The sequence below is a fragment of the Grammomys surdaster genome, unplaced genomic scaffold (genome assembly GCF_004785775.1).
Source record: "Grammomys surdaster isolate TR1022 unplaced genomic scaffold, NIH_TR_1.0 225, whole genome shotgun sequence".
NCBI classification, from domain to species: domain Eukaryota; kingdom Metazoa; phylum Chordata; class Mammalia; order Rodentia; family Muridae; genus Grammomys; species Grammomys surdaster.
In genome coordinates, this window is record NW_021604670.1 from 5,539,678 (window position 1) to 5,566,215 (window position 26,538).

Here is a 26,538-nt window from a genome sequence, read left to right on the forward strand (position 1 = left end):
CATACATACACACATACATACACATACATGCACACACCACACTCATATACAACACACACACACACACACACACACAAGCACACACCATACATATACACAGCACACGTACATGCTTACATGCATATACACACAAACAGTCTGGGTCCTAATGACTCTATAGTTTAATTAGGAAGCAAGAGCTATGTGTAATTGAACATGTCAGTTAAGGGGTGATCTATCCATCACTGACCATTACTGTCTCAGGTTGTTTTTTTCCACAACTTCCTTTTTCTGGAAGACAAATTCTTTCTCTGACTAGCACCAGGCTTCAGCCTTTTATTTCTCCCACCATGAGACTCCTAGAGGGAACTCCATTTTCTTGCTATGTCTTGTTTCAACAATCCAGATCACCAGGGTGGGAGCCACAAATGTTCCCTTTAGAATATCCTCCTTTCTTCTAGGCTTGCCAGAAGCATCTTCCTATCTTGTCTTAACACCTTAATCCTGAGCTGAAAGGTCTCAGTATGAAAAAAAAGATGTCATAAGCAGAAGACCAGCAGGAACCAGTGTTAGAATATATTTGGTTACAGTCAGGTAACTGTACATAAGAAGCATTTTCTATAGCTTTAGTCATTTGTTTTTTAAAGGCCAACATGAACAGATCCATCTTGCTGGTTTGAAAAGTCTAACTATAAAGCCATGGCTGGTCCAAAGCTTACAGTCTTCTTGCTCAAGCTTCCCAAATGCTGGGATTATGGATAAATGCCACGACTCACTGAATGGCTTAACTTAGATTCTTACACCACCACCGCCACTGCCCTATCACCTCTGATATCTCTGAACAATATTACCTAATGACATCTTTTGTTCTTTCTAGTACTCTACTACTGGGATAAGCTTAGTCCTGGTTAATATTTGATCCCACACTAGGACAGCCAAGAGACATGTGGACAAAGAGATGATAACAGCAAGCCCTTGTGGACAGTTTTAACTAACTACAATGCAAAGAAAGATTCTTGGATGAAGAATACCTGGAATCCACTCTGAATTTCCTCTTCTGTTTGTTTCTAGCTTCTTAAAATATTCAGATTTGTTCATTAGAAACCTTACTTCTATAAAACATTAAAAGGAAACAGTTAAAAATTTTTAACACAATATAGCTATAAGTTCAAATAATTTTGTTAGAATGTTAATAGAAACAAACTTTAGGGGTTTCCAACAATGCACACAACATGTTCACACTCACCAGATGCTATGGTATAAACATAAAATGTCTCTCACAAAGTCCTGTTCTGAACACTTAGTGATGCTGTTGTGAATGGCTGTAGATTTTTCAAAAGACTGGGGCCAGGCCAGTCAGCTGAGGCTATCAGGGAAGATCCTACAACTCACAGACAAGTTTACCTCTCTTCTTTAAACCACATCATTCAAGACCCACTTCTGCTTTGGTGGAGGGTTTCTTTCTCCACCTCTTTTTACTTTCCTTTTATTTTTTTAATTAGTTCTTTGTGAATTTCATCAAATGAGTTTTGGCTATAATCACCTCTCTCTCCAACTCTTCCCAGATCTACCTCTCTTTCCAACTTTGTGTCTTTTCTCTTTTTATGCATAAAGTCCAAGTTGTATTACCCACAACATGGATTTGTGGCCTTTCAGTGGAGCACATTTAAATTTCGAGGGCCAACACTTAAAAACTGATCGCTGTCTTCCTCCCTCCCTAACTCCCTCCCTTCTTCCTCTCTCTCTCTCTCTCTCTCTCTCTTTCTCTCTCTCTCTCTCTCTCTCGGGCGCGCTATCAATTATCAATTGTTGCTCAGCTAGGGATGCTCCCTTCCCTTCTCCGTGCTGTTATTTGTCCTACTCAAGCTTACATGTTATTCATGCATGTTATCACAACTTCTGAAAACTTCTATGTAAAGCTTCCCAATTGTGCATAGAAAAAAAAGATTTCCTTGTAATAATTTGCCTATTCTAGTTATTATATTCTGTTTGTTTGTTTGTTTGTTTGTCTGTCTGTCTGTTTGTTTTTTTGTCTGTGTTCTAGAATTTATTCTTCAGACAATACTGGTCTCAAACACACAGAGCTTCACCTGCCTCTGCCTCCTGAGTGCTGAGATTAAAGGTGTGTGCCACCACAGCTCAGCAAGCTCTTACATTCCATCCCCTTGTCCAAAATTATCTCTAAGCCTTAGAAAAAGAGGATGCAGTTATATTTACGAATAGGCATTCTTCAGTCTCCCATTCTTCACCCCGTTTAGCCAGTTGTAGTTCTCTGTATAAATCAACTACTGAAAATAAAATAATGTCTAGTGAGTATTGAGAGTTCATAAATCTACGGATATAATAATAAGTAATTAGGAGCCATTTTATTTTATATGTATGTGTGCTTTGGCTGTATATATGTGTAATCCTTACATACCTAATAGAGGCAAGAAGAGGCCAATTGGCTACCTGAAGTTGACAGTTTTGAATGTCCATATGGATGCTAGAAGCCAAAACACAAGACAAGGAAAGGCTTTTAGTCACTGACCCACCTCTCTAACTCCAACATCCTCTGCTTTTTGATTGCTTATGTATTCTTACTGCTCTAGCCACAAGCTGCTCTAGCCTCCATGCCTTCCAAGACATGATGTATTCTGTCTCAGCAATGCGAATGATAACCAATATACAAATCTCAATAATTAAAATAAAACAAAAATCACATCATGGGGTACCAATATGGGTCAAGTGTATAAATTAACCAAATAAAGTTGACAGAAGTGAATACAAATGGAACTTTCTACAAATGCACTCAAGTACTATGCTGTGGAGAGGATAGCCTTTCAGGAAACTGCTGGAGTAAATAGTCACAAGACAAAATCTGAGGTCAGAGCTATATTTCATTCAATATATGCAAGTTCTTCCTTTCTTACACAAAGATGAAGACCTGAACTTACTTGAGATTGATAGCAGCTCACTAGAGATGGACTGGCTTGCATGTGTTTACACTTACAATAAAATAGGTGTGATCTTTTCAAATTTAATACTGAAACATTAAAAGCATTCATCAAATATGCCATAGTTCCTGATTTAGAGTCTCAAGTGGAAAATAATGGTTTTTTGTTGGTGGTGGTTTTGTTGTTGTTGTTGTTTTAGTTTCAGGTACTTAGTTATCAGGATGTAACATTTGGTGATAATTAATGAAGATCTTAAATGTCATACATAATTAAAAAAATGGGAAACTTTATAAATATAATTCTACAAAGTGAAGGCTAAGCTCATTAGTCAATAGGATTTCTTTTTTATGTCTTTAGAATTTATTTTGAAATAAAAGTCTGTTTGTATATAAAGATAGAAGTGTTGTTAAGTATGTTAGCAAGGTCAGCTGTAGGATAACAGCCTCCAACGTGTAAATCTCACTTCCATTATTGTGCTAACACAAGAACCTCACTGTGTTCTCATCAGAAGCGGGTATGAACATGACAATCCCTGCTCAATTAGCTTATTGATAGGGTTGACACACTGAGTGCTCAATAAATAATAATGAGCAATTATATTTATTTACATCAACTTAACCAAAGAAAAAGAATTACCCATATCTTTTCATTAATCAGATTTAAAATAGCATTTTATTATAACTAATTTCTATTCATGAAAACAATGAATCATGTTCATTTCTCTCCGAAATTTCATTATTTCTGTAACTTGTCAGTTGTGCTGTGGGTGACAGAATATCTGGAGTTGGACCATCTTTATTATAGTCATTAAGAGCTAAGATATAGCCCAATGGGTAAAGGTGTTTGCTTGCTGCCAAATCTGGTGACCTAAATTCAATCCTTAGAGCCCACATAGTAGATGGAATCATCTTCTTCAAGTTATCTTCTGCTTTCTATATATATTCTATAGCATGGGCTACCCCACCATGTGCATAGCTACACACACACTGTTAACAAATAAATGTAATAAAAATTTAAATCATTTAACAAACACAATTGGAATACAGACTGGTATTGAAATTGTGTATGTGGTAGTCTGAATGAGAGTGGCCTCCATAGACTCATACGTTTGAGTATTTAGTCTTCAATTTGTAGAACTGTTTAGGAAGGATGGGAAGGCATGACTCTTTCTGGACAAAATATGTCATGATTACTGGGAGTGGGCTTTGAGGATTTCAAAGGATTCCTGGTGTTTTGAGTCAACTCTGTAGGTCACTTACATATGGACAAAGATATAAGCTCTCAACTGTTCCTGACAACATGCCTTTTCTCTGCATGTTGGACTCTGCCTCTCTAAAACTGTTATTTCAATTAAACTCTCTTTTTTATAAGTTGCTGTTTGAATTTTTTTATCATGGCATTAGAAAAGTAACTGACATAGCTATTATGCTAAGCACTACCTATAGGCGACAAATTTTATGGCTCTTGAATTTAAAATAACATTAACAAATAATCTACATCAAGTTACTTAGCAATCATATGCAGACAAAAAATGTAAAGCAAAATTACATACTTGAAAAACATGTGAGCCAAAAGAAATAGATTGTAAACCAAAAGTGAAGTATTCTGGCCAATAATGATCTATGCTATCACACCCAAAAAGGATCTATGTCCTGTCCCCATAAAAGAAATTGAGCTGTTCTTTAAATTACTTTCTACCCCTTTGCCATAATATAATTGCACTTCTCAAGCAATCTTTTTTCCTACATCGTTGCCTAGTTTCTTATCATCATTGACATTGCTATAATTATATTTTCTCCATTAAACAAGTATTATACATATTTATAATTTCTCCATCTCTGCCCTAGTTTGTCTTCTGTCTCTGTGATAAACACCATGATTAAAAGTAGCTTCGACAGAGAAACAGTTTGTATCAGCTTACAATCCATCATCAAGGGAAAACAAGGTAAGAACTCAAGGCAGGAAGTTAGAAGTAGAAACTGAAGCAGAATGCACAAGGTAATACTACTTACATCCTTTAACTTTCTTGCTTCTCATGACTTGCTCAGCCTCCTTCCTTATAGGAATATTTGTCAGGCTTGGCACCACCCACATTGGGCTGGGCCCTCTCACATAAATCATTAGTAAAGAGAATGTCACATAGGCTGGCCTACAGGCCAGTCTGATACTATTTTCCCAATTGTGGTTCCTTCTGGCCAGGTGATCTGATCTTGTGCCAAAGTCAAACTGACAAGAAATTAACCAGCACAATATATAAAATGTAATTTATTAAATAATATAAATATAATACAAATCACTTATAATCAAATAAAATCTCAAAAAGTATTTGGACCTTAATTCTAAAGCATAAACTTATTACAAAATCAAGACATGCTGAACCAAATAGGTGATACATCTGAATATCACAAATCAAAGTATCAAATAACTTCATTAAGCCCTACATAGTGCATATGACCTCATTCTTCCACATCAAAGAAAGGCTTGTATTCTTTCTTCCTTCTGCTTTCAAGTCAAATGTGTTATTAATATACAACAATAAAACATGAGTGAAATAATGTCTGTTAATTACTGGTAGAATGACTTAAAAATCAGTTGATAATTCACTATATTTTTGACCATAGTGACTGAGGCCAATAAACTCCAGTCTACCTGAAAACCAGTCCCTGGCTAATTATTTAAGAAGTCATTGTTAAAACAAATGAGGCTCAATATAGCTTTAGTTTCAGTGCACATAAAACTTTAACACCTGTTATAATTTTAAAAGTCAATTTCAGATTGACCTATAAAATATGAAACATTATTGGAGGTGTAACTGAAATTAACAAATATAATTCAAAAAGTTTGAATATAAAAGACATACTAAAACAATTCTGTGACTCACATGAGATGGCACAATTCAGCCCCTACCCCCAATCAAAGTCAACGGGCAGACATTATACTCTCAATGTAATCAATTCTAAACCCAATATATATATAAAGTCGTTGACATTTGTACATCTTGTAATACGGCAATATTTTTAAGGCACAAATAACTCAAGAGACAGAAAGAAAACTAAAACTGTATTAGTTTTAAAATATTGAACCACAGAAGAAAAAGTATCACATGGTGAATATTCAAAGTTGGAAATAACAGACTAAGCTGTCTCCTGAGAGACTTTGCCAGAGCCTGACAAATACAGAGGCGAATCCTCACAGCCAATCACTGGACTTACCACTGGATCCCCAGTGGAGGAATTAGAGAAAGAACTGAAGGAGTGAAGGGGTTTGCAACCCCATAGGAAGAACAATAATATCAACCAACCAAACCCCACCAGAGCTCCCGAGACTAAACCACCAACCAAAAAGTACACATGGAGGGACCCATGGTTCCAGCCACATAAGTAGCAGAGGATGGCCTTGCTGGGCAGCAATGGGAGGAGAGGACCTTGGTCCTGTGAAGGCTCAATTCCCCAGTGTAGGGGAATGGAAGAGCAAGAAGACAGGAGTGGGTGGGTATGTAGGGGAGCACACTCAAAGAAAGGAAGGGGGTGGGATAGGGATTCCAGGGGGGAAACTGGAAAGGGGATAACATTTGAGATGTAAATAAGAAAACACCCAATAAAAAGAAAAGAAAAAATGCTTTTCACTTGACTTTTAAAAAAAAAATCTTAAGGGACTTCCAGTCTGGGCCCAAGCACAGAGCAGATCCCAGTTGGCAGATCTGTACCCAACCCCACAAAACCCAGAGGAAGAGGGCCTCCCAGGAGCTCTAACCTGGGCAGTATCTCACATAAAAATGAATCACCAGTGATGTCTGCTGTTAGAAGTTCTAATCCAGATGATAGCCTCTGATCTTATACTATGCAGACCTTTGACAGGCCATTGACAAGGACATCAGACAGCTAGAGATTGACATCACTAATCTGAAGAAATCTCTCATTTCACTGTCTGAAGAGACCCCCCCCCAAAATTGCAAAGGACTTTATTGGACTTGATTTATTCTTTTACAATTGAAAAGACTGTGTACAGCTCTTGACTGTGTACATCCCTTAAAGAAGAATATTGCTTTTACATAGACAAGACAAGGGATGGTTAAAGAGAGCATAAAAAAGGTCAGAGAAGGCCCTGAGAAAAGACAGGGAGAGAAAGAAAAACATGAGAGCTGGTACAAGAATTGGTTTTCAACCTCACCATGGTTGTCAACCCTACTTTCTCCCATCTTGGGATCACTAATTGGGTTATTTTTGCTTATTTCTTTTGGCCCCTGGGCCTTAAACAGGCTGACTAACTTTGTGAAACAACAGATAATTTGGTAGCAAAACCTATTCAAATACTATATCATAAGTTAGCTATGGAGGACCACAAGACTTAAGATGAGGTTGTTACTCTATCCAAGGTGTTCTCAAAACCCATCTCCACTCAACCTAAAAGAGGGGACTTCCGCCTCTAGACCAAGCAGAGAGGGGCCAACCAGAACCCCCTCTGACTGGCGATCTGAATTCTTGCTTAGGCTGTGAGGCTAAGCACTGCAAGGGAATATAAATAAAAGTTAAAAATATCTCTCTGGGTTCCCTGAGGGACAAGCCTGACTGCATAGGGGTTGATGTCAAAAGTATTGCCTCTCCAGGAAAAAGACATCGGGATGGGTATGGCCCTCATGCCTCACTGGACAACAGGGGTACCGGAACCATTACAAAGTCCCCTTCAATTACTGGAGGTCAGGCCTCTATCCCTGCCTTCCCAAGATTAGAACTGCCACAGCCCTTCTATACTTAGATAAGGGAGGAGATGTCAGGGGCAGTCCTGCTTATACACTGAAGGCCTAAAATCAGCCATAGGCCTAAAATTAACAATAGGCCTGTCATACATGTATACTAGCACAAAGTCTTGGGTCTCTGTGGAAAAACATTGAAACAGATGGCTATAAGCTATTGTAAACAGGCAGTTTTTATGGAAATTTACCAGCCTGAGTAGTCATAGACCTTGTAAATAGGTAGCCTTGGTGGATAGTACCAACTTAGATAAGGACAAGTGCATCATAGGCAGAGTCATAGTGGCCTGTACCCTGAACCTTCACCCAGCAGAAACCCTGTTCTGAAAGATATCTATACCCTCCATGAACACCTACGCTCCAGTATCATCCCCTTCCCCACGTCCTGCCTTTTTGTGTTTATAACCTCTGTGTGAATAAGTAAAAATTATGATTTGATTTTAAAAAAATATCCTGTGGCAGAGGCATAAATACATAATGTTTAATGTTTGAAATTAATTCATGTCCTAATTGCATATTGCTATTTTTATTAATTTACATCTATCAGTGATTATAACAAACATATACACATATAGAAAACTATTCAGATAACCCTTGAGATAATTTTCCCATACACTAAAGTAGGCAAAACCTTTCTAACTTTCATGGAAAGGTAATAAATTACCAAAGAAAATTATAATTGTGAGCTAGAAGGATAGCTCAATCAGTACTTACAGTATAAGGAACTGAACTCCGTTCCTAGAACCATTATATACAAATACTAGGACTTTACTCTGGCTCCCCAGAATCCATGTAAGAAAGCAGACAATGTGGAACATGCCTAACCCCAGCATTGGGAGGCTGCAATACAGACAGAGGATATCAAAGCTTTTCATCTAGCCAGCCTACAAAACTTATGTGCTACCATTTCAGAAACTTTGTCTCAAAAAATAATGGTGAACAGTATTTGAGAAAACTCAGTATGTTGACTTTGGACCTTCACACAACACACACACACACGCACGCACACACATGCACACATACACACACGCACACACACACACATATGCACATAAACACATAAACACAGAGAGAAATAATAAAAGCTATAATTAAAAAACAAAACTTACATGAAACAAAAACATCATTATAAGTAAAATTAAAAGACAGATGAGGAGGAGTTTATGATCCAGAAATTAAATGCTGGATCATAAATAAAGAGTTGCTAAGACAGTTTTTAAGAAAAATAACTCAGTAAGAAAAATCAAAACCCAGTAGAAATACTGCACACAAAGTGTGAACAGATGTCACAGAAAGAGAAATAAAATACAATGATTCCCAAGCATCTGAAGAGAAGTTTAATTTTATCAAAACAGAAACACGGAGTAGAGCTACACTAGCAAGGTGGCTTTATCCATAAAATCCAACTACTGAGTCTATCAAAACCCAAACAAAGTAGAATTAACTTTGAAATTATAAATTATCCAGATTTAATTATGTTGATTATATTCTACAGATAAATTTATATCAAAGAATTGTGGTGAATATTCAAAATCACCTTTAACAGTATTGTTTGTGCCAACATAAAACTGTAACCACAAATGACCTTCAATGGGTTTTGAAATTAGCAGTTGCATTCATACTGGATCACAGTGCTTGAACTGGATATGGAAAGTCCCCAGTACACACTAAATTGAAAAATAGAGAGGTGCTACATTTTGAAAAGTAGCTTAGGAGTAAGGATAAAATAAATACCTATTTTTTTGTTCTCATATTTTTTTGTCTGAGCATATGAAGGATACCAAAGAGATTGTGAAAGGGAAGCAAGAAGATGTTTTGCACATGTTCTGTGAGTGTGCGTGTGTGTGTGTATGTGTGTTATGATATATAAATGTACGTGTAATGGAGTGTTTGTCCACATGTGCACCTTTATGGATCAAAAGTGAATACAACACAAAGATGTCTCCTTCAATCACTCCTCTCTATTTTTTAAATTTTATTTGCTTTTTAAACTTTTTATTCTTGAGAATTTTCAACAAGTAAGCAATGAAATATGATGAAATATGATCAAATTCATCCTCATTTCCCTCTTCCAACTTCTTTCTTATTCATTCCCAATATGTTCACTTCCTAAATTCATGTCTTTTTTTTGATAATTCACTAAGTCCAGTGAGTGTTTAGTGTTTTTCATATTGTATATGAATGTGGAGCCATCCACTGAAACATTCCAGTGGGAACGTAATCAAAAAGTAATGTTTCTCTTCCTTCCATAGGCTCTTCAGTAGAAGTGGAGCCTATAGAAGACCTTTATACAGGAATTTTGGATGCCTTGAACTTGTGACGGTCTTGTACATTTAACACAGCCGCAATGGTTTCATGCATGTAATGACCATTTCATGCACAAGGACATCTTTTCCTTGCCCAGATTTTATGTTCTTTCTACCTCATCTTTCATAACATTTCCTGAGTATGGAGAGAGATTGATGCCAGAAGGTTCTATGTAGGCTGTTTTTTATGTATATCACAGATAGATAGATAGATAGATAGATAGATAGATAGATAGATAGACAGATAGATCTAACAGTGATCTCACCTGCACTGGATTCTACATGGTTTTTACACTGTAAACTTGTCAGACCAGATACACCCAGTAGTGTAATAGTGGTATGTCTGTTATAACTAGCTACTCTCTGACAAGAAATGCTGCTTGCTTCACAGGAGGGAATTTCTTGTCTGAGACTGGTCAACACCATGGTTGGACAGACCATAGCTCTAGGATAGAATCTGCTATTGTTATTTTTCTTTATGGTCATTTTGTCAAGTTGACTCTAAATATTGAAGTTTACATCTACAGATCTAGACTTCTCTAAACTTTGCTCTAATAACTTTTGAAGTGGCTAGTAGTCAATGCAAAGACACATAATTGATCAAAGTACTGAAAAAAGACTGTGTCTCATCACTGAAAGAAATATATTTATTGTATTTTTGAACATAAGATATCTTCACTGAAGCTAGAGCTTGCTAGTTTGGTTAGATTGGCTGGTCAGTTGAGTTCCAGGGATACTCTAGGCTTTATCCTGTTGGATGATTTAAAACAAAAATTTTTCAATATATGTTCTCTTCCAAGGTTCAGTAATTCATTTATCAGTGAGTATTTGTCTAGGTTGCCCATACCATGCATGATTTTCCTTGTGTTTATTGGGTCTTAAGTTCAACTAGAGAACTGTTGGTTACCTCAAAGATATGTTTGCCACTACTTTGTTGTCTTAGTTGTTGTTTTATTGATGTGAAGAGATATCATAACCAAGCAACTCTTAAAATAAAGTGTTTAATTAGGAGTTTGCTTATAGTTTTCGATGATTAGTACACAATCATCATCATGGGAATGAGACAGGCAAGGCACTGGAGCCGTAGCTGATAGACTTATATGCTGATCTAGAGGCATCAAGCAGAGAAAGAGGAAAAGAGAGGGACCTTTGAAACCTCAAAGCCCACTCCAGTGACACACCTCCTCCAACAAGGCCACATCTACACCAACAAGGCCAAACCTCCTAATCTTTCCCCAAGTTTCACCACCTGGGAATCAAGTATTCAGAATATATGAGCTCATGTGGGCCTTTCTCATTCAAATTACCATGTTTCACTCCCTGGCTCCCATAGGCCTGTAGCCATATCATAATGCAAAATACATTCAGTCCAACTTCAAACTTCTCCTTAGTCTTTCATAGTTTCAAGACAGTTTCCAAGTCCCAAGTCTAAAGTCTATTCTGAAAATCAAGGTAATCTCTTAACAGTAATCTCTTGTAAATTCAAAGTGCAGATCACTTTTTTCCCTCACACAACGGCTCACAGTATACATTACCATTCCTAAATGGAAGAAGTGGGGCATAGCGAGAAATGACTGGATCAAAGAAAATATGAAAGCCAGTAGGGCAAATTTCAAATCCTGCATCTCTATATGTGATGTCAAAGCACTCTCTCAATCTATAACTCTTTCCAACTTAGATGACTGTGACACACTTTTCTCTCAGACTCCTTTTACATGCTGTAAGCAGCTCTCCTTAGTATGTATCCTACAACTCTGGCATCTCCAACATCTTAGAGTCTCCAATGCAATAAGGCTTCACCTTGACAGCTTCACACAATGTCTTTTCCAGGACTCCATTCAAGGATTCCCTTGCCTGGGGATCTTTAATATAAAGCTCTATGTCATCTGCAAATAGGGATAATTTTACTTTATCTTTCCCTATTTGTATCTTTTTAAGTTCCTTCTCTGTCATATTGTTCATATCTCTGTCTCATTCCTTGCAGAGGAATTTTAATCCAGCAAGACCTAAATTTAACTACATCATTTGGGATTAAAGGTTAGTTGGTGGAAGGAAGCAGCCATGTTTGAAAGTGACTTCTAATTGAAGGACAGAAAAAATGAGGAGTTAGAGAGAGTTGAGAAAATGAGTCAGAGATAGGCTATGTCCAATTCTCAGGAGAACAGACAGGTGAGAGAGGTGACTTGGGAGAGTAGTACAGAGATGGGGGGGAGGGAGAAAAAGGGAGAAAGGTAGAGAGAGATGGCAATTTTCTCCAAACAGTTTTACAGTGAGAGATTGCAGATAAAGACAGAACAAGCCATAGAATGAGAAGGAGCCAAAGGATTAGAAAAGATTACCAGAGTTAATTTGAAGCCTAGCACAACTCAGTCAGAAGCTAAGAGAAGCCAGTTTAGCTTGGAGAGAAGTTTGAACCAGAAAAGCTAAGTTGAACCAGCCATCCAGAGTTTAGAAAGAGCTAGAAAGTGTGAGCTTATTCAGCAGTAAGCCTCCAATACTACACTTACTTCTGGTGAATTAGATACTTTTACAACTTCTGACTTCATTGGAATTGTCTCCCTTTAAGATGATGTTGGCTGGAGGTTTTCCCTCTGGTTCTGAGTTCTCTAGAACTTTTTTCATGAAGCTATGTTGGATTTGATCAAATGTTCTTTCTTGAGATGATATGATTTTGTCTTAGGTTCATTTATGTGATTAACTATTTTTATTAAATTGTGTATATTAAGCCATCTTACATTTCCGTGATGAAGCCAACTTGTTCATGGTGTATAATCTTTTTGATATGTGTCTGTATTCTCTTTAAAAATATTTAATGCACAATGTCAGTATATTTTTATCAAGGCTAGTAATTTTCATTTTGTTATGCCTTTGCCTGATTTTGATAGTAGAGTTTTGGTAATTCTGTATTAAATTCTGTCTTCATAGAAAGAAGTAGGGAGTGCTTCTTGTTTGTATAATTGTAATATTTTAAGAATGATTGAATGTAGATCATTGTTGTCATTTTTAATCATGCTGTGAATCTATATTATACTTTTAAGCCTTTATATCAACCCACCAGTTTGTCTGTCATGTGTAATGTATATGAAAATGTTTTATCCAGTTTCGACATTTCTCAAAGTACTTTTATAGCTAATTCTCCTGAAAGGTCAAATAAAAGCTTGTTCAATAGAACTTGAAGCAGTGAAAGTATCAAGCCTCAGGCAACTTTTTTTTTGGAATGCTAAAGGTTACTGTTAAAATTTATAACATGTTGTTATGTAACATTAACACTTCCATTGATACATTCTCAAAATGTTCACTGTGATGTGCCTGAATGAAATTTTGTTTTATTATCTGTGTTTTTAAATGTATCCCTTCATAAGTATGGACAGAATCATTTTTCTGGAATATTTATGCACTCATGTACACTAGTTGTTAACTTGGTTTTTGTTTTCAGCTCTAATAACATACTAGAATTTAAAGGAAAAAATTCAGCCTGATTCTAGTTTTATGTGATTTATTTATTCTCATCATCACTGGCTATATTATGGTTCAAATCATAAATGCCACCTGAAACTCATGTTTCTGGCTTCATACCTAGTTGCTGGTATTCTTGGAAGTTGGTGAAAACTCCAAAAATAAGAACTAATTGAATGAAGTAGGTCATTGGGTAAATTTTTAGCATAGATAAAACTGTCTTAATATACTCAATTTCACAGATATGCATTTTATGAATACATGAGCCTATAAAGAGGATACAATTACATACACCATTAATGATAATTAGAAATGATGTGTCTCTTAATTAAAAACAAAGAAGTATAAGAGGATTTGCACACCCTTTCTATGTTCTTTCTATTACAAAAAGGTACTTACCTAGACTGGCATTACCTATGCTGCATACTGTACTAAAGCCCAGGGAAGAAAACTACTTTTAACTCTAGAGGAAAAGACCAAATCTGAAGCATTACTGAAAGATGGGATGAAGTTGCTAGTACTAGAAGAGACAGGCAGCATACAGGTTAGATTCCTTCCCTACACCCTTTTCTGGACAACTTAGTTCCCTGGGCATGCCCAGCTGCCCTGATTGGCCTGTTATCCTTACTCCACCAACATCCCTAGAGACCCATAGTCATGCCATCTAGCCACCACCCTTCATCAGACCTGAAAAACAAAACAAAACAAAACAAACAAACAAAAAAAAAGAAACATACAGAAACATCCAAGGATAACCAGATGGCTAAAGGCCAGCTTAAGAACACAGTTAACAAAAGCCAGGGTAATATGACACCTTCAAAGCACAACCATCATACTACAGCAAGCCCAGGATACCCTAACACAACCAAAAACAAGAAAATGACCTTAAATCTAATCTTATAACAACGATAGAGGCCTTTAAAGAGGAAATGAACAAATACCTTAAAGAAATACAGGAAATATAATTAAACAGGTGAAGAAAATAAATAAAACTGTTCAAGACCTGATGATGGAAATAGAAGCAAAAAAAAAAAAAAACAACCCAATACCCAGCAAAACTCTTAATCAGCATAGATGGAGAAATAAGATACTTTAAGACAAAACCAAATTTTAAACAATATCTATACATAAACCCTGCCCTAAAGAAAATACCAGAAGGAGGACTCCAACACAAGGGGGATAAATTACACTCAAGAAAACACAGGATATAAGTAATTCCATCATAAACAAAACAAGGAAAGCACAAACACAAACACACACACACAAACACACACACACACACACACACACACACACTGAAACCACTAACATCAAAATAACAGGAAATAACAATTAAAGGTCATTAATAGATCTCAACATCAATGGACTCAATTTTCCAATAAAGAGACACAGTCTAACAGCGTGGATAAAAAAATAGGATCCATCATTCTGCAAACAAGAAATATACCTCAGCAATAAAGATAGACATTACCTCAGATTAAAGGCTAAACAAAGTTTCCCAAGCAAAAGGACCCAAGAAACAAGCTGGAGTAGCCATTCTAATATCTAAGGAAATAGACTTTCTATCAAAATTAATCAAAAGAGATGAGGAAGGTCACTTCATACTCATCAAAGGAAAAGTCCACCAAGATGATATCTCAATTCTGAACATCCATGCTCCAAATTCAAGAGCACCCACACTTGTAAAAGAAACATTACTAAAGCTTAAATTGCACTTCAAATCCCACACAGTAAGAGTAGAAGGCTTCAACACCCCACTCTCACCAATGGACAGGCCATCCAAAGAAAGACTAAAAAGAAAATAATGGAAATAGCAGATGTTATGAGTCAAATGTATCTAATACATATCTATGCAACATGTCACCCAAACACAAAGGAAAATATCTTCGTAGCACCTCACAGAACCTTCTCCAAAATTGGCCATATAGTCAGTCACAAAGCAAGCCTCAGCAGATACATAAAACTGAAATAACCCCTTGTGTCTTATCAGACCACCATTGATTAAAGTTGGACATCAACACCAACAAAAACAACATAAAGCCTACACACTCATGGAAACTGAACAATTTCTACTCAATAATTTCTGGGTTAGGGAATAAAGAAAGAAAAAAATTAAAGACTTTCTAGAATTCACTGAAAATGAAGGCACAACATACCCAAACTTATGGGACACAATGAAAGCAGTGCTAAGAGGAAGTTCATAGCACTAAATGTCACCATAAAGAAATTAGAGAGTTCTCATATCAGAAATTTGAAAGTACATCTGAAATCTCTCGAACAAAAAAGAAGCAAACATACCCAAGAGAAATAGGCAGCAGGAAATAATCAAACTCAGGGCTGAAATCAACCAATTAGAAATAAAGAGAACAATACAAAGAATCAACAAAATGAAGATTTGGTTATTTGAGAAAATCAACAAGATAGACAAACTCTTAGGCAAGCTAACTAAAAGATAAAGAGATGCCATCAAAATAAACAAAATCAGAAAAAAAAGGAGACAGAAAATAAGGAAAGTCAAATAATGATTAGGCCTTACTACAAAAGCCTATACTCCACAAAATTGGGAAATCTAAGCTAAATAGATAATTTTCTAAACAGATACTACATACCAATGTTAATCAAGCTCAGGTAAACTGTTTGAACAGTTCTATAACCCCAAAGAAATAGAACCAATCATAGAAAAAAAAACAGGTCCAGATTGTATTAGCAGAGAATATTCTACCAGACTTTGATAAAAGAGCTAATACCAATACTCCTCAAACTATTCAATAAAATAAAACTGGATGAAACTCTGCCAAACTCATTCTATAAGGCCACAATCAACCTGATAAGTAAATCACACAAAGACTCAAAAAAGAAGTAAGATTTCAGACATTTTTTTTATGAACATTGATACAAAAATGCTCAATAACATTCTTGCAAACCAAATCCAAGAATACATCAAAAACATCATCCATCATGATCAAGTAGGCTTCATGCTAGAGACTCAGGAATGGTACAATTTTTGAAAATCCATCAAAGTAATCAGCATATAAAGAAACTGAAAGAAAATATCACATTATTATCTCATTAGATGCTGAAAATAGATATGACAAAATCTAACACCCTTACATGTTAAAAGGCTTGGAGAGATCAGGGATATAATGATCATACATAAACACAATAAAAGTAATATATACCATGCCAGTTGTCCACATCAAATTAAATGGAGAGAAACTTCAAGCGATTACACTAAAATTAGGGACAAGACAAGGATGCCTACTCTCTCCCTATCTATTCAATATAGTACCTGAAGTTCTAGCTAGAGCAATAACACAATAAAGGTATTAGCTTCTCTTTGTGAAGGGGATATAAATTTGAAAAGAAGAAGTCAAAGTATTTCTATTAACAGATAATATGATAGTATATGTAAGCAACCCCAAAAATTTTACCAAAGAACTCCTACAACTGATAAAGACCATCAGCAAAGTGGATTGATACAAAATTAACTCAAAAATAAGTAGCCCTCCTTTATACAAATGAGAAATGAGCTGAGAAAGAAATTAGGGAAACAACACCCTTCATAAGAGCCAGAAAAAATATATAATATAATGGTGTAATTCTAACCAAGCAAGTGAAAGACCTGTATGACAAAAACTTCAAGTCTCTGAAGAAATAAATTAAGGAAGGCATCAGAAGATGAAAAGATCTCCCATGACCATGAATTGGTAGGATTAACATAGTAAAAATGATCATCGTACCAAAGGCAATCTACAGATTCAATGCAATTCTCATAAAAATTCCAACACAATTCTTTACAGACACTGAAGAGAAATTCGGCAGATCCCAGACAGCAGCTCTGTACCCAACCTCACAAAATCCAGAGGAAGGGGACTTCACAGGAGCTCTAACCCAGCAATATCTCAGATAAGGAGACAGCAACACCTGCCCCAAACAGGGAGTAACCAGGATCCACTGGGACCCAAGAATTCATTCCTGGCCCAGAGCACAGGTTCCTTCCAGTCTGGGCCTAAGCACTCATCAGATCCCGGGAGTCAGCTCTGCACCCAGTCTCACAGAACCCAGAGGAAGCTGGATTCCCAGGAGCCCTAACCCGAGCAGTATCCTAGGCAAGGAGGCAGCAACACTTGCCCCCAACAGGGAGTAACCAGGATCCACTCAGACCCAGGAATTCACTCCTAGCCCAAAGCACGGGTTCCTTCCAGTCTCCACCTGAGCACTGAGCAGATCTTGGGCCTCAGCTCTAACCCCAGCAGCAAAATCCATCCCAAACAGTTCTGACACAACCACGATAACTGGAAGGAGAGACTCCAGTCAGAGACTGCAAAGATAGCACCAAGGAGATCCAGATGACAAAAGGCAAGCACAAGAACATAAGCATCAGCAACCCAAGGTACTTGTCATCATCAGAACCTAGTGCTCCCACATTAGAAAGTCCTGAACTACCCATCTCACCAGGAAAGCAAGAGCCAGATCTAAAAATCACTTCTAATGATAACGATAGATAACTTTAAGAAGGACATAAATAACACTCCAAAAGAATTTGAAGAGAACACAGGTAAACAGGTAGAATCCCTTAAAGAGGAAACACAAAAATACCTTAAAGAATTACAAGAGAACACAACCAAGGAGGTGAAGGAATTGAACAAAACCATCCAGGGCATAAAAATGGAAGTAGAAACAATGAAGAAATCACAAAGGGAGACTACCCTGAAGATAGAAAACCTAGGAAAGAAATCAAGAGTCATAGATTCAAGCATCACCAACAAATACAAGAGATAGTAGAGAGAATCTCAAGTGCAGAAGATACCATAGAAAATATTGACACAACTATCAAAGAAAACACAAAATGCAAAAAGTTCTTAACACAAAACATCCGGGAAATTCAGGACACAATGAGAAGACCAAACCTAAGGATAATAGGTATAGAAGAGAGTGAAGATTCCCAACTTAAAGGTACAATAAATATGTTCAACAAAATTATAGAAGAAAACTTCCCTAATCTAAGGAATGAGATGCCCATAATCATACAAGAGATGCCCATAATCATACAAGAAGCCTACAGAACTCCAAATAGACTATATCAGAAAAGAAATAACTCTCATAACATAATAATCAAAACACCAAATGCACAAAACAAAGAAAGAATACTAAAAGCACTAAGGGAAAGGGGCCAAGTAACATATAAAGGCAGACCTATCAGAATTACACCTGATTTCTCACCAGATACTATAAAAGCCAGAAGATCCTGGACAGATGTCATACAGACCCTAAGAGAACATAAATACCAGCCCAGGCTACTATACCCAGCAAAACTCTTAATTACCATAGATGGAGAAACCAAGATATTCCACGACAAAACCAAGTTTACACAGTATCTTTCCACAAACCCAACACTACAAAGGATAATAGCAGGAAAGCTCCAGTACAAGGAGGGCAATTATACCCTAGAAAGAACAAGAAAATAATCCTCTTCCAACAAACCCAAAAGAAGAAAATCACACAAACAATGCCTCCATTATTAGCAAAAATAACAGGAAGCAACAATTCCCTCTCCTTAATATCTCTTAACATCAATGGACTCCAATTCCCCAATATAAAGGCATAGGCTAACAGACTGGATATGCAAACAGGACTCAGCTTTTTGCTGCACACAGGAAACCCACCTCAGTGACATAGACAGACACTACCTTAGAGCAAAAGGTTGGAAAATAATTTTTCAAGCAAATGGTCCTAAGAAACAAGCTAGAGTAGCCATTCTAATATTGAATAAAATTGACTTTCAACTTAAAGATATCAAAAAGGGTAAAGAAGGACATTTCATACTTGTCAAAGAAAAACTCAACCAACATGAACTCTCAATTCTGAACATCTATGTGCCAAATGCAAGAGCACTCACTTTCATAAAAGAAACCTTACTAAAGGTCAAAGCACACATTGTATCTCACACAATAATAGTGGGAGACTTCAACACCTCGTTTTCAGCAATGGACAGATCACAGAAACAGAAACTAAACAGAGATACAGTGAAACTAACAGAAGTTATGAACCAAATGGGTTTAACAGATATCTATAGAACATTTCATCCTAAAACAAAAGAATATACCTTTTTCTCACCACCTCATGGTACCGTCTCCAAAACAGACCATATAATTGGTCACAAAACAGGCCTCAACAGATACAAGAAAACTGAAATAATCCCATGCATCCTATCATATCACCACAGACTAAGGCTGGTCTTCAATAACGACAAAAACAATGGAAAGCCCACATTCACGTGGAAACTGATCAACACTCTACTCAATGATAATGTGGTCACAGAAGAAATAAAGAAAGAAATTAAAGACTTTTTAGAATTTAATGAAAATGAAGACATATCATACCAAAATTTATGGAACACAATGAGAGCAGTGCTAAGAGGAAAACTCATAGTTCTAAGTGCTTACAATAAGAAACTGGAGAGAGCATACACTAGCAGCTTGACAATACACCTGAAAGCTCTAGAACAAGAAGAAGCAAATACACCCAAGAGGATTAGACAGCAGGAAATAATCAAACTCAGGGCTGAAATCAGCCAAGGAGAAACAAAAAGAACTATCTAAAGAATCAATAAAACCAGGAGCTGGTTCTTTGAGAAAATCAACAAGATAGGTAAACTCTTAGCCAGACTAATCAGAGGGCAGAGAGACAGTATCAAAATTAATAAAATCAAAACTGAAAAGGGTGACACAACAACAGAAACCAAGGAAATTCAAAAACCCATCAGATCCTACTACAAAAGCCTATATTCAACAAAATTGGAAAATCTGGATGAAATGGACAATTTTCTAGACAAATACCAGTTACCAAAGTTAAATCAAGCCCAGACAAACCATCTAAACAGTCCCATAACCCTGAAAGAAATAGAAGCAGTCATTAAAAGTCTCCCCACCAAAAAAAAGCCTGGGACAAGACAGTTTTAGTACAGAATTCTATCAGACCTTCAAAGAAGACCTGATACCAACTCTCTATAAACTGTACCACAAAATAGAAACAGAAGGCACACTACCCAATTCATTCTATGAAGCCACAATTATGCTTAACCTAAACCACGCAAAGACCCAACAAAGAAATAGAACTTCAGACCAATCTCCCTTATGAACATCGATGCAAATATACTCAATAAAATTCTCATGAACTGAATTGAAGAACACATCAAAGCAATTATCCATCATGATCAAGTAGGCTTTATCCCAGGAATGTAGGGTTGGTTCAATATACAGAAATCCATCAATGTAATCCACTATATAAACAAACTCAAAGGAAAAAAAAAACATGATCATATCACTAGATGCTGAGAAAGCATTGACAAAATTCAATACCGCTTCATGATAAAAGTCTTGAAAAGATCATGAGTCCAAGGCCCGTACCTAAACATAGTAAAAGCAATATACAGCAAACCAGTAGCCAACATCAAACTAAATGGAGAGAATATTGAAGCAATCCCACTAAAATCAGGTACTAGACAAGGCTGCCCACTCTCCCCCTACTTATTCAATATAGTACTGGAAGTCCTAGCTAGAGCAATTAGACAACAAAAGGAGGTCAAAGGGATTCAAATTGGAAAGGAAGAAGTCAAATTTTCATTATTTGCAGATGATATGATAGTATGTTTCAGTGACCCCAAAACTTCCACCAGAGAACTCCTAAACCTGATAAACAACTTTAGCAAAGTGGCTGGTTATAAAATTAACTCAAACAAATCAGTAGCCTTCCTCTACTCAAAAGATGAGTGGGCTGAGAAAGAAATTATGGAAATGACACCCTTCACAATAGTCACAGATAATATAAAATACCTTGTGGTGCGCTGCCGCGCATGCATAGTCTCCCTCCTGAAATCGCCATTAAACACCAGTAAGGCGAATGCCTGAGCAGCCGGTAACTGTCAAAAACTGACGCAGCCTGACGTGTCATATCTGCCGAGACGCATCAGCCAATAGAGTAGGGACACGCCAACCCGATGGGTATATAAGGAGAGCTCCTCTTCCCCTCGGGGTCATTTTCATTGGAATAAAGCTTGCTGCAGAAGGATCCTGGTGTCTGAGTCCGTTCTTGCTGGCAAGAAGGTGACGCCGGTCACAGTTGGTGCCGAAACCCGGGAACAGGCCGAACCATCGCCAGGCACCGAGGAAGACCCTCTGCTCGCGGAGTGGATTCAGAACTGCAGACAAAGGTAAGCTCTGAGAGGCATGTTTGGCCTTGATCTATTTCGTCTCCCTCCCCAGGCAGTGCTCATTCTCTTCCTTCTGGTTTTGCAGGATGAGAAAAGCCGCTCAACTGTAGCGGCAGGCCAGGGAGTGCTAGACGAATTACAGGGCAGCATGTCAGAAACAGAGCAGGATAAGCGCTTAGGGGCTCAGAAAAAAAGGGAGCTCAGAAAGAAAAAGGAAAAAAAGGCATGCCTAAGAAAACAGACCCTTCCAAAGACGTTCAGTCCATGGAAGTGAGAGGTAAGGGAAAGGTCGCCCTTGGGAGAGATGCGCACGAAGGGGGCAGAGGCCTCAGAAAGAAATCTCTTTATCCGATAAAGGAGCTGGAGGCCTCGGGGCTTGGTGGCTCTGAGTCGGAGGAGCTAACTTCCTCTGAAGAGGAAAGAGCTGCTTCAGGTGGGAAGAGCAGGGTTAGAAAGAATTGGAAAATTAAGAAAGCAGGGTACTGAGGTGTTACAATAGCTGCCTGCTACATCTCCAATGAACGAGATGAAAAATTACATCTTGAATATGAGAGAGAGAGAAAGGGTTTTAGAAAAACAGTTGTCCTCTCTCTGAGCTGTGTCAACAAAAAAGAATGAAAAGGCTATTTCAGAGCTCATCTAGAAAAAGAAAGAAATTTGGGAGACGTCCTGAATTTCTCTTTATTTAGCTCTTAGATGTCCTTCTTTGTTGTCTGTCCTTGGCGAGCCAATGTCCACGTGTTTGTGTTTGCTTTTTGTTTCATTGTCTAAATGTTCTGTGTTTGTTGCATGTTCAAAAGAAAAGATTGTTAAAACTGCTTGATACAACCTTTGGGCTAGTTTAACTTTGTTTTAAAGACAGTCTTAATAAACACAGCAGAGGCTGATAAGCTACTCTACACCTGTAGCTAAGAGTTGAGCTGAGCTGAAAAAGCCTTTCCAGGAATTGACTGTTGGCATAAACTGCTTTTAAAAGAAACCAATAGCTTTTTGGGTTTTATAAAGAAGCTAAGAGTTGTTTTGTCCTAGAAAAGTCTCAGTGACAAGGTGCTTTTCTCTTGAATTTACTGCTAGAAAAGGCAACAAATTTTGTTTGGTCTAAATATATAAGATGCATAGCCACTTCATTGTTGTTTCTGATTGGTTTTAAAAGTATAAAAATGTTCTAAATTATTGGGTGTGATTAGAAATTTACAACTTTGGTAACAGAAAGTTGGTGTAAAACTAACTCAGTGTTATAGTCATTTATAAACCAGAAACCAGTATCTCTTCAATGAGATATTAAAAGCTGCTTCATCAAAAGAAACTCAAAATTATAGTTAAACTGCCAGTATTCCATTGGCTACAGTTGGCAGTTCAACTGTGAGTTTGGAATTCTTTGACTCATCCATGTTTATGGTTGAGAAGAGGATAGAGGAGAGTTGCCTATTTTGTCAGGAGGAGATTACTTGATTTGGAGCTCAGATTGGAGTAACACTAGTAAAAATCATAGTGCCATGATGAATGCTCAGGCAGGCATGTAGATTGGGATATTAACATGCTTCTAGGAGAAGGTCAGTGTGAAGGCAATGTTAATCAGGTTGAACTGCCTACACAGCTCTCAGACCATACAAGCAGACTTAGATACATTCGTCTTTGCGATGAAATTACACCCTCATACAATCAGGGTCTGGCCATAGCTTGCACAGAACCATAAAGTAAAAAGATGTTTTAAATGAAGAAATTTAGATAGTTTTTAAAGTGACTGTCCCAGGAACAAAGGCTTGAGCAACAATCAGATGACCAAGGTTACATGACAAACTTGTCCTTGGTGCAGGAAGGATAATCTTTGGGCCAGGCCTCAGGATATAGGCCAAGATTAAAAACATTTACATTTGAATTAAGGCTATGTACAGAGTGGGTGCGGCAGGAGCTTGTATTTCAGACATTCCTTTTGTCCTGACCTGCCTCTAAAAGGGTGTTTTCTAGAATTTGTTTATTGCCTTGTTTTTTCCTTAGGGAGGTGTCAGCCTCAGACTCAAAAGAAATTCAAAACAGCTTATGGGCCAGGAGTTAGAGATAATGATTATGCTGGAGGAATTAAAATTGTGCCTGTTTCCCTCCATGGCATTATAGCTGTGCCTGTTAACAAAAGAATTGCTCTAGAGTAAGAGAAGACAAGATTGGCTTTTATCTTATATTCTCACTCAGCTAAAAGAAATTGGTTATTCAATTAATCCAAAACAAGTTCAAACTTAAGATTTATAAAACTAATGGGACACTACAGCCTGACTTGCCTACTCCTGCTGCCATTCAAGTAAATGCATATAAAATTATTTTAGATTTAGAGGATTGTTTTATACAGTTCCTTTACCTCCTGGTAAAGGTGAGAGGTTTACATTAAGTGAATTTGCTTGTGATTTTTGAGAGCCCATGAAGCCATTCATTAAAAAAGTTTGCCTCAAAGAATGATTAATGGCCTAAAAAAATTTGTTGTTGCTTTAATACAAAAGTTAAAAATTTTAGAGTCCTTATCACTCCAGAAAAGATTCAAAGACAATATCTTTTCAGTATTTGGGAACTTAGTTATATCTTAAGCAGATTGTGACACAGAAAATTCCAATAAGAATGGATAATTGGGGCTAGAGAGATGGTTCCGCCGTTAAAGGCTAGACTCACAACCAAAAATATTAAGAGTTCAATTCCCAGCAACCACATGGTGGCTCACAACCATTTGTAGTGGGATCTAGTGCCATCTTCTGGCTTGGAGGTGTACATACAAAAAAATGGTTTACTTTTAATGATTCTCAATAGTTATTAAGAAATTAATTGGCTAAAACCTCATCTTCAGCTTACCATAGGAGAACATAAGCCTCTGTTTAATATTCTCAAGGGAGATGCAAGTCCTAATTCCCCTTGACAATTAACTGATGAAAGAGGAACAGCTTTGCTAAGAGTAGAGTAAGCTGTTAGTTATCGACAGATACAGTATATAGACTATGATAAATTGTTGGCTGTTTGCATTATTGCTACTCATGTGCTCACAACAGCCCTTTGGCAATACAAACACAGTTTAATTTAACCAGCTTACACTTCTCAAAAGTTTGGACAATTTTGTCGCCAAATGGAGGTGACCCATCTGACGGATCTCCCTTATAATCCCCAAGGACAAGGCATTATAGAACGGGCTCATCGCACTCTTAAGTCTTATCTAATAAAACAAAAAAGGCTCTCTACCCTCAGTGCCACGAGTCACCGTTTCTATAGCACTTTTTACCCTCAATTTTTTAAAAAAAATCTGGACAGTCAGGGCCATTCAGCTGCTGACCGTCACTGTTTAGAGCCTGACAGGCCAAAAGAGATGGTCAAATGGAAGGATGTCTTGACCGGATAATGGAAAGGCCCAGATCCCATTTTAATAAGAGCCAGGGGAGCGGTTTGTGTTTTTCCGCAGGAAGAAGACAACCCGTTTTGGCTACCAGAGCGACTGACTCGAAGACTCGCGATATTAGAAGATGACACCCAGGCGGACCCTCCAAACTCTGATGACAGCCCTCATGCTGATCTAAGGGATACAGGTTCCTAGTATATCGGGGGAACAATGATGGGCCATATTATCTGCCTTTCCAAAACACATACCAGTCAGACATAATGTAGCTAATCTGTCCAGGAAATTGTTTCAATATCTTGCAGGAAATTGGTCGGAAAACTTCGATGAGCCACTCAAAAAATTGAGAGCGACTGTGGTGGCCATCAACTCGATGCGCGTGGATCTGTCCCTGACTGAGGGACTCTCCTCCTGGATCTCTTCAGCTCTCTCTTTCTTTAAAGAGTGGGTGGGAGTGGGACTTTTTGGAGCTATGCATCAGCCAATAGAGTAGGGACACGCCAACCCGATGGGTATATAAGGAGAGCTCCTCTTCCCCTCGGGGTCTTTCCTCATTTTCATTGGAATAAAGCTTGCTGCAGAAGGATCCTGGTGTCCAAGTCCGTTCTTGCTGGCGAGAAGGTGATGCGGGTCAAAATACCTTGGTGTGAATCTAACCAAGCAAGTAAAAAACCTGTATGACAAGAACTTCAAGCCCCTGAAGAAAGAAATCGAAGCAGATCTCAGAAAATGGAAAGATCTCCCATGCTCATGGATTCGAAGGATTAATATAGTAAAAATGGCCATCTTGCCAAAAATAATCTACAGATTTAATGCAATCCTCATCAAAATTCCCACTCAATTCTTCACAGCAATAGAAAGAGCAATCTTAAATTTCATTTGGAATAGCAAAAAACCCAAGATAGCAAAAACTACACTCAACAATAAAAGAACTTCTGGGGGAATCACCACCCCCTATTTCAAGCTGTACTACAAACCAATAGTGATAAAACCTACATGGTATTGGAATAGAGACAGGCAGCAGGATCAATGGAATAGAATAGAAGACCCAGAAATGAAGCCCCATACTTGATCTTTGACAAAGGAGCTAAAACCATCCAGTGGAAAAAAGACAGCATTTTCAACAAATGGTGCTGGTCCAACTAGAGGTCAGCATGTAGAAGAATGCAAATTGATCCATACTTATCTCCTTGTTCAAAGCTCAAGTCCAAGTGGATCAAGGACCTCTACATAAAACCAGCTATACTGAAACTAATAGAAGAGAAATTGGGGGAAAGCCTCGAACACATGGGCACAGGAGAAAAGTTCCTGAATAAAACACCAATGGCTTATGCTCTAAGATCAAGAATTGACAAATGGGACCTCATAAAACAGCAAAGCTTCTGTAAAGCAAAGGACAGAGTCAATAGGACAAAGCGGCAACCAACAGATTGGGAAAAGATCTTCAATAACCTTACGTCTGATAGAGGACTAATATCCAAGGTATACAAAGAACTGAAGAAATTAGACTCTAGACAATCAAATAACCCTAT